The sequence below is a fragment of the Patella vulgata genome, chromosome 5, assembly GCF_932274485.2.
Source record: "Patella vulgata chromosome 5, xgPatVulg1.2, whole genome shotgun sequence".
NCBI classification, from domain to species: domain Eukaryota; kingdom Metazoa; phylum Mollusca; class Gastropoda; family Patellidae; genus Patella; species Patella vulgata.
The window spans coordinates 77,218,902-77,229,456 of record NC_065883.2 but is presented as its reverse complement, the minus strand read 5'-3'; the positions used below and the strand labels follow the sequence as shown (position 1 = coordinate 77,229,456).

Genomic DNA, 10,555 nt, shown 5'->3' with positions numbered 1-10,555 from the left:
TAACTCTCTTCCTAATTGGGCTAGAATGTTCAAACTGCAGAGATAAGCAATTTGATTGGTTGATGCTTTGGGACACGATAACTTTAGTTCTAATTAAGTGAGATTGATGAAACTTGGTGTATAGTTTCATTACAGTAATACCTTGACTAAGTTTGATAATGAGCATTTTCTGCTCAGGGTAAGCAGAGCGATACGCAATTTGATTGGTCGAGACTTTGGAAAACAATAACTCTCCTACTTTGATTGTTAGACTATAAGTAAAGATATACTGTTTGATTGTTCAATACTTTGTAAAAGATAATTTGTGATAAATTTATATGTGTCCTCTAATTATTTTCCTATTTCGGCGGGGGACATCAGCCTCACTGTTGGCTTGTTCATTTCACTTTATTTCTATTCATATCAGATACACTATGACAGTCGTCAAATCTCTACAAAAAAAGAGATCTACACACTTTCCTTAAAAACAACGAAGTAGTAAAGAAAAGTTTACGTCCTGTCGAGACAATACTTTGATCGTCTTGAGATTGATGTATCAATATTGTTTCTTTTATCGCCATTAGCAATGCTCAAGAGGAGGATTTTTTCAGGGTGGTGCACGTTTTCGCCTACTCAAATTCCAATTGTATACACAGGTGGACCTCGGTTTTCGTCCTATACGAACGATAAGACAGCCTATTACTTCTCATCTGCGGAGACGCCGCTCCAGACAAGGGGGGAGGGGTCGTAGTCGAGTCGTCAGGGCATTGGACTCGCGACTTGAAGGCCCCGGGTTCGAATATCATATCGGCTACCGCCGATCGCATTACGTACCTTCTATGGTATTCTTACAAAGATGTACGACACAAATTAGGTCATTTCGGGACTAACATATTGTTAAATTTTATTTCTTTAATTAGCTAGCGCTTCGGGCTCCTTCGCACTTGTCGTGGCGGGGGGGGGGGGGGCGCAGGTTATACTACTCCTCGTCACGTGCAAGCGATGATTCGACTCAATGACAGGCCATTCACTTGAATTGATATTTGTTCTTTATTTATTGCAATGCCTGTTTAATTTGTCTTGTCCGCAGGTTTAGTTTTATGTGTAGTGCGAATCTCACTGTGGACCTTTAAATCGCACTTAGTAGTGACAAATATATGCCCACACTCGCCATTTTACTTTCATGCACGTAATGATGGCGATACACATGATCATTTAACAGGACGATTCCTTAAAGAAGCTAAATCGCTAACATTTGGGACCTAGAAATTGACACAAGTGAGTCGAAACTCATATAATACTGTAATATGAATTTATATAAACCAATTTACATTCAATCGTTTCCGTTTTTACTCTAATTTCAAATCAGTTATGTTCCGTGAAATAAGCCAGCAGTCTCAATCGAATGCAAATTCCTAGCGTCTGGTTATTCCAGTCTACACACGCCGTTTGGTTTTGTGCAATATGTCTAGCCTCGTTCCTCGAGTCTCTTGCCAGAACTGGGGCTGAAACGCATTATGGTACACGATTCGTGTACCAATGGTAAAATATTTATTTTGTCTTAAATATTGGATATCAGAAGCCCATCGTTTCCCGATAAGATCACAGCATCAGTGTTGTTTTAAATTGACAAATAATTCGTGTTTTCAATGTTGAAGATTTTGGATGATTTGAGATAGAGACTTAGCTACTTTAAATGGACTATTTTACACAGCGGAAGTCTTATATAGTGAACAACCTTTACCCTGCTGCGCCCAAATCATTGACCAATCTAAACTATCGCTGCACGTAAAATCGAGGTTAGCAAGCCAACATCTTACTCACTGAGCCACCGCGGCTCCCCCAAAAAACAAAGGTGAGAGAGAGAGAGGGAGAGAGAGAGAGAGAGAGAGAGAGAGATGAGGTTTAACGTCCACTCGACACAAACTAGGTCACTTCGGGACTAACATATGGTTGAATTTTATTTCAATAATTCGCTTGCGTGTAGGGGTCTTTAGCAGTGGGACGAAACCGGAGGACCCCGAGAAAACCCACGAGGTTTGACACGCTACCCTATTCCTTGTCACGTACAACCATGGATTTGAAACCACGCCAGTTTACTCAATGACAGACCTTATGGTACAACGCGCTCGCGCTAAACATCCGGACATCCACCATCCAGTGTTTTATTGAAATAAATATTTTTATATAATTCAATTTAATGTTGATTAACTCCAAACCAATAAATGCCGTATACAAACAAATATAGCACCGTTTTCTAAATTAGAGATATAAAAGACATTATTTTCACCACAAACAAATCTTAACTTGAATCGGATTTTTCGGCTAATACAAGAAATAGGATAGGTTGCCAGGCAACAAAATATACACCAACTGCAAGTATATAGTCTGAGCAGTCGACAAGGGGTGTTAGATATTTATTCTTTTGTAGGTAATAGGAGCATTTAGGAGGCACTGATATTAATTTCATACAGATAAAATGATAGGTCGGTTGTCGCTAGAGCGTTCACGGGGGGGTCTGCAGAGTGAAATTCAACACGCGTCTTCGTGTTACTAATCTAAATAATGCATAGGCATTTCATATCAATAGAACGATAACTTTGTCGATAGAGCGTTCACTGGGCTCAACAAATGAAACAAGGGCCATAACTCTAAATAGTCAATAGGCTTCTTCGTTTAACTAATTTAAACAATGCATATAAATATACAGATCTGATGATAACTTTTCTGGATAGAGCAGTCGTAGGGTTCAACAACACGAAACAAGGGCCATAACTGTAAATTGCTGAAATTCAATAGATTTCTTCGTGTTACTCATCTAAATAACGAATATAAATTTAATACAGGTCGAATGATAGATTTAGCCAAAAAGGTTAAAAAAAAGGTGAAACAAGGGCAATAAATCGAGAAATAATTACCGGAAATGTTTTAAATTAAACCACATATAAATTTCAAAGACAACAGATAATAAATGTAGTCTCTTAGAGTGTTCACACAGTATTGTGGACCACAGACGGACGAACGGAAAGAGAAGATGCAATATACTACCACATTTCCATGGGAATGTTTAAAAGTATAACAACTTGAAAATATAATAATTGTAATTAAAAATATTATACCTATATAAAATACACGCGCATATTAATATAATATAGTGAATAAAATAAAACGTAGTGTTATCCTAATAAAACAACCTGATAATCTGAAATACGATCACGGAACAATGATACAACTTGGTAATAATGAAAAGAACCGCTGCCAGAAATATCATAATGGATATAACGAGTCAGTTGGGGAAGATAATCTTGCAAAATTTCATGCTTTGGTGTGTAACTGCCTGAAGACCATTGACACTCAAATATGTTTAAAATGTCCACGTGGGTATACGCCCATACCCAGATACATGCCCTTGTGGCCACTAGTACTAGGGAAGAACAAAATTCGTAAAATGAGTTCCGTAATCCCAATTAAGCAAATCTAGCAAAGCTTTCATAATTTCGCCCGATTTTCCGTGTCCTTTAAAGATGCATTGTGTAAGAGCTAAATCTGCCTAATGCGGATCTTCTTCCGGTATCAAATTCACATTACAAGACCATAGACAACACTCTAAACCATCGGATGGTTGTGATTTTGAATGAATTGTATCTCGAACGCCAGTTAATAATGTAATTTATCCTGAAAACGGTAGCAATGAAATCCAGACGGTGCTATTCTTCAAACAGTCATAACTTCGCACAGGTTGAATAAATTTGACTGAAATGTTCAATATATTCCTTTTTCATTATCCGATTTAAATTTATATCGAAACTTTCAGTCCTTTATCTAAATCTTACATTTGCGCTTATTTAAGTAAAAATCCGGTAACTAATAAAATACGAAATATTAAAGGAAAGAAAAGAAGGATCGTATTGTATTCCTTTGTCAACCCATCACACGTCACAAGTTATAGCCTAGCTAATACGGCTGATATTTGAATTTCAAGAGACTGAGTCAAACTGGACACCGAATAAATCACGACACCCTATGGCTAACATACACAGCAAGCGAATCAGCAAATTGCTAAACTAATTCAATCAATAGAAATCCTCAGTCGATCAGAGTGTTTTCTTTCAACGTTCTGAAATAAAAAACATAAAAAGGGATGAAAGATAAAATGCCTTTCTTTTCTATATATTATAATATTTTTAACAAGCGATTGGCATGCAAGGTATCCTACATTTTACAAGAGATGGACAGTGCGGCTCATTCTATCCTAGATCATTCCATTACGAACATGATGGAATTCCATTGAGAGATTATTTTATTACATTCAAAACATGATGGAACTCCATTGGGATATTAATTTTATTACATCACGAACATGATGGAATTCCATTGAGCGATTATTTTATTACATCACAAACATGATGGAATTCTTGAGAAATTATTTTCATTACAAACGTTGTGGAATTCAATTGACGGAGCATTTCGTTCTCAGTGGTGGGAATTACCTTTGAGAGAGTATTTCATTCGCAATGGTGGGAATTACCATTGATAGAGTTTTTCATTCGCAATGGTGGGAATTACCATTGAGAAGGTATTTCATTCTCAATGATGGGAAATACAATTGAGAGAGTATTTTATTCTCAATGGTGAGAATTACCACAGAGGGTGCATTTCATTCTCAGTGGTGGGGATTACCATTGAGAAGGTATTTCACTGAGTTGAGACAATCATTTTATTACAAATTTTTATTTTAAAGAATGCAAAAAAAGTGAAACAAATGAAATAAAAAAAATAAAAAAATAGAATAAAAGAAAAACAAACCCTGTTCTATGAATGAATAGCTGTCTTCTTGTGTCAAGGATGAGACACGTGAGGAGTAAACTGATAACCGACATCATGCCTAAATTCACCATAATAACTGCCACACCCATTCCTTAAACAAAAATTATCCTAATCAGTTACACAAGAAGAGAGAGAGAGAGAGAGAGAGAGAGAGAGAGAGAGAGAGAATTAAACTGTGTTAGGCGTTCTGAAGCCTTCTACTACCGCCACCCCACCAACCCTCTCCTCTCCCCTCAAAAAGACGCCTTGGCGGATCGAGTCCACCAGCAGATCCCATTCTAGGAATGTCAATGCGTCCAGGGTGATAATGAGACTTACAATTAGTCTGTTCCGATTTGAAGTAGGGTACAACTCTTGCTGGTTTCCGATTGGTTAATTCCGGTTTCCGATCGGTTATTTCCGGTTTCCGATCCATCCAACCACGTCACCCAGGTCTAGATACACTGTTGAGTCAAGAGAGAATAATGGAGCTAACAAGTACCTACCCGTGACATGATCTTGCAGGCGGCTACAGTGATTATCTCTGTTATTTCTGGTTTCCGACCTGTTCTTGGCTGGTAGTCGAGATGGTGTCGTTGTTAATCGTGAATTCATATAGTCTGAAAATAAAGATAAAAATTAACAGTTTGTGGCATAGATAGACTGTGGCTTGGGCGTTGTGACTTCCGTTCAGGGAAGAAACCAATATGGCTGTAATCTGTGGGACAGTTTTGTGAGTTTTGGAATAACAGAAAATCAATTCTACTTCTACAAAACTGACAAGCTGTGTCCGAAAGAAATATTTGAAGGTATGTAAGTAAGTTTTTATCAATACAATGAGTTTTCAGTAAATATTTCGTAGATTTAATATTTTATCGTCAGGCTTAAATAGTTGGAACGGTAACGGTTGTATGTATTATAATTTATAAAACTTTATTTGTTTTATCCCGGCAAAATATTTCATAGAACCTAATGAAAAGTAAATAATTTTCGGAAAAATTTAAATAAATAATAATTAATGTTAAACTGACCTCATGTCTACAATATTTAGTCATGTTTAGCAGTATTCGTCACCGTTTCTTTATTTAAAACGGAAATTGCAAATTTTCAAGTTATATTTTTAAAATGTATTAAAATATTAATAAAGCCTTAAAATAGATGGTATCCATAAACAGTCCTACCTTGTTAAAGAATAATCCTATTAATCCTATAATTCGCTATTGCCAGCTGAGAAATTGGCAAAAATATCATTTTTAACTTCAAATTCCAACGTTGGAAAATGGCTGCCCCATGTTGTCAATAGCAAAACTGGGGAGGTAATTGTGTTGTTATTTCCTGTGTCATAGATTTTTAAGGGTGGGAAATAATGCCCATGATCGTATAATAGTGATTTGATAACCTATTGAGCAAAAGACATAGAAATAATTATGTTTTGACTTTCTTAGAAAAATTTGAAATTCTCGCTTTAGCAAGTGGGGGGGATTGGCTGGCCGAATGGTTCGCAAGTGCCCGTTTTATCACAAGGTCTGCCATTGAGTCAACTGGCGTGGTTTCGATTCCCCGGTTGTACGTGATAAGGAGTAGGGTGACATGTCCAACCTCGTGGGTTTTCTCTGGGTCCTTTGGTTTCCTCCCACTGCTAATGACTCCTATTGAAATAAAATTGAACCACGTGTAAGTCCCGAAATGACCTAGTTTGTGTCGAGTAGACGTTAAACCCGATTGTTATCATTTTTACAAATTTATTTTTTGGTTCGAGTCTGCCTATAATTTTAATAAGCTATCAGGCCTAACTGGATCAGATTCTAACCGTGATATTGGTTATGTAATGTTTTTGACTAACTATGGGAAAGTATGAAAGTTTTCTGATGGACTGAATGAAAACTGTATACATAATCTGAACGATTGTTTTATGGGAGATTAGATAACGAGCTGGCAGTTCTTACTATAATAGTTAAAAATTAGATAATGTAAATAGAATATGCTGAAAATTTCAGTCAAATTGATCCAATTTGAACCTACAATTTAGCCATTGAATTTGGAGTCTAGTCTCAATCATCATTACAAATGTCGGTACGATAAAATATATAGTCTCGATTATCCATTTCTTGATTTAATCAGGAATTATGGTCTAGATAATTTAATTAATGTCTAATTAATAATTTAGATAACATTTAAGAACTAAAGAAAGACCTGCAATGGGCAGATTTAGCTCTTGCATAATGTATGTTTAATATTGAGATTTTTTTTTTTGAAAATCTTTTCAATTTCGTCTAAAAGCCTACGTGTGAAAAATGTGTACACAACCATCACACCAAAAATTGTTTTTCTTGGAAAGACATACGAAGGGGTATAAAATAAACAAAAAATAAACAAATAGAGTTTACATCTTTACGGTGTTAGATTCAAAATTCCCCCACGAAATCAGTGTTTATATAATTTTTAAAAATAAAAAAACTGAAGTCAAAAAATATTTCATATACTTAGAAAAGTTGTTAGAAAATTTCCAGCATCTATCTTAATTACAACTGTCACAAAAAACTAAACTTCTGTTTATGGGTCCTATACCCTCGGATGGGATGAAAAATCGAGTCCCGAGTGGTGCATGCTGGTGTCCACGTAAAAGAACACTTGACAGTGGAGTTCGAAATAAGAGTAGGCCGTAGTGCTTCTGTACGGTATACACCCGTCATCATTAGCCCAAGTGAAGCAAATATTGTTTCATTACATTTCAACAGTTATGTAATTTAGACCCATCAGCCACAGAAAATAATAATAATTTATAAATTTTATGTAATAAAATACATAAGTTCGTTGAACGCCTATTGGAAATTTAATATTAGTCCATTCCAATCAGTATTGATCTTCTTAATTACTATGACAATATGAATTCCTGATATCCAATATTCAAGACCGATGCTCTCTTGTTTCATGGTAATGAGGCGTTTTGATGAAATGTCAGACCACAAACTAATCAGCAGTATATATTCAATTGACCAGTACTATCACTGAAAGAGATGACATCGGGGCGAGTTAATTAGCTCTCAATATTAACTTTTTCTTTTGCAATTTCGATTCTTAAAAAGAAAGTGGCTGCTCCGACACTATGAAATGAGCTTCCACTGGAACTGAAAAGTGTAAACAACATAAACATTTTCAAAATGAAACTAAAAACTCATTTTTTTAACGAAGTTTTCGTGATGCGATCTTTAAACTTCGTTTTTTTCCCACCATTATGAATATTGTAACAGAGGCGCTGGTGCGCAGCTAATCTAACTGGATGTTGGCGCTCTATAAATGTCCATTATTATTATTATTATTATTATTATTATTGCTATTATTAGAGATAATTAATATCATTATTATTTTTGAAAAATATTTTAGAAGTATATCTGGATAATAAATTTCTTATTTAGTGTAAATGGGTATATAAAACGATTAAAAATCACCAAGTCTGCCCAGACCAGTTGTTATATGTCTCATGAAATCAACAAATCAAAGGTGTGACGTCACACTTAGTCATATAATGTACATTAACTTAAAGGTCAATCGTCTTCTATACAGTTTCAAGAAGCTTTCGCAATGTAGACTGGACTAACCAGTCTCAAGCAACTTACATTCACTTTGGACTGCTCGCGTAATTAGCCGAACATAACGAATTAGAACTGATATCAAAAATTGATTGTAAATAAGTAAATAAACACGTATATTATATTAAACATATATGATGACGTCACATTAATAATGTCGTCATTGTATTAATAATATTAAACATACATTATGCAAGAGCAAAATCGGCCTATTGTAGGTCTTTCTTTAGGCCTGAAATGTTATAAAAACTATTAATTAGACATTAATTAACTTATCCAGACCATAATCAGCTCTCGATGTCAAGGCTTGCCTGCAATATTTGTTGGATTACAGTCCGATTTGCTGCAAAACTTTCCTTCGTGATTAACGATTAAATGGATAATCAAGACTATTAGTTTTGTCTTATCGTCTTCAGTAATGATGATCGAGGCTAAGCGGAACTTTCATCCGCTTGGTTCTCGGTTCATAGTGGATCAATTTGACTGAAATTTTCAGCAAGTTGCCTTTACATTATGTAGTTTTTAACTATTATAGTGAGTACTGCCAACTAGTTATCTAATCTCCCATAATGTATCTTTAATATGTATTTATCGTTCCATTTGAGACTCTAGTTAGAATAGAGTTATACGCCCTTTAAAGAATAGATTTATACGCCCTTTAAAGAATAGAGATTAGCTCCTTTAACACATCCTTCAATTTACACCAGGTAAAAGTATATGATCACATGACCAACGCCTCGTAATTTGATTGGTGGATATGTATTCTCAGGAGAGATCATGAGCTCATCACACGCTCCAGTGGTTACTTACCTGGACAGAAGGTCAAACATTCTGTTAGTTGACCTCTAGCTTCAGCCTTGGTACACAGAACAGCACAATAAACACATTCCCGTAATCCAGTGTCGTAATATTGTTCTGAGGTGCAGGGAATTTCCGGACCAGTGGTTGCCATGATTGCATACATTAAATTAAATGGCACCGAAATAATCTGGATAAATACGACTATTTTACGTTTTAGCATTGTGTGACGTCTTGTGGTGCTGCAATGGCTTGATACTTGTTGCAAGACCGAGGAGCAAGAACGTCATACACGAACAAACTACAGATAGGTTTTAATGCGTGTTCTGGCGCACCAGTTGATGACTTACAAAAATAGGGCAAACCCAATTGATAACAACACGCCACGTCATAACAACACTATGCCACGACATGATAGTTACGTAATCCGTATTTAAGGTAATTTCTTTTCTCGGAACTTACCTGTGGAGATTTTACATTCTATTTTTAAATCATAAAATACCCAATACCCACCAATGAGACTATTCAAAATCGGGAATTTCTTATTATTTAATATTTCCGTGGGATTGAATCATGGACTCGGCGGGATGATTAATGGAACAGTCAGACTAATGGTACTAATGTGTTAACGTCCGCATCCACTGAGGGTGATATCGCAGACAAGTTTTTTCATAGAAATGGAATGAAACGAAACAGGATTTCAATGTCCTTATACTTTTCTGCACCAATCGGCTATCGGGGGGGGGGGGCATTTCTGCTCACTGTTTCCGGGTTTAACGTCCACTCGACACAAACTAGATCATTTCTAGACTAACATATGGTTCAAGTTTATTTCAATAATTCGCTGGCGCGTAGGGGTCTTTAGCAGTAGGAGGAAACCGCAGGACCCGCAGAAACCCACGAGGTTGGACAAGCGACCCTACTCCTTGTTGCGTTCAACCGCCTGTTGACTCAATGACAGACCTTCTGATACAACGCGCACGAGCTACCCCCCCCCCCCCGGTTTTTTGTATAAGCTATCTCTGTATCATTTCATATTTTAATTTCTACCACGTGGTAATTTCTACCACGTGGTAATGGTATCATTCTGGGTGTCAGCTCATTTGTCACTGGAATGAACCGTTCATTATCGAAATAAGCTGTTCATTACCGCAATTTGTCAAAGTTCGCTGCGAATCACGAGCCTGTTTTAATCGTTGTAAAACTTAATCGGACAATATATGATTTTCACCAAAGTGTGCAGTTCAAGGTCAGGGGTTAGGGTAAGACATTCCAGGGTACCTAGTCGCCCCCAGCCATCCTGCATCGCTACTCCCCGCTCGCCACGATGGTAGCCGCCCCGCCTCGCCCCGACACACCCCTAACCACCCGGCATCACCCCC

General features: G+C 36.6%; 1 long non-coding RNA gene across 1 annotated transcript; it reads right to left on the bottom strand.

Annotated features, from left to right (window-relative positions):
* Positions 1-2,148: 2,148 nt before the first annotated feature.
* LOC126822638 (uncharacterized) lies at positions 2,149-9,505 on the bottom strand. The gene is made up of 4 exons (XR_007680915.2): positions 9,186-9,505; positions 5,292-5,405; positions 4,786-4,897; positions 2,149-4,096 (listed from the first exon to the last, which is right to left on the bottom strand). It is a non-coding gene; the product is annotated as an uncharacterized LOC126822638 (long non-coding RNA).
* Between the last annotated feature and the right edge of the window lie 1,050 nt (positions 9,506-10,555).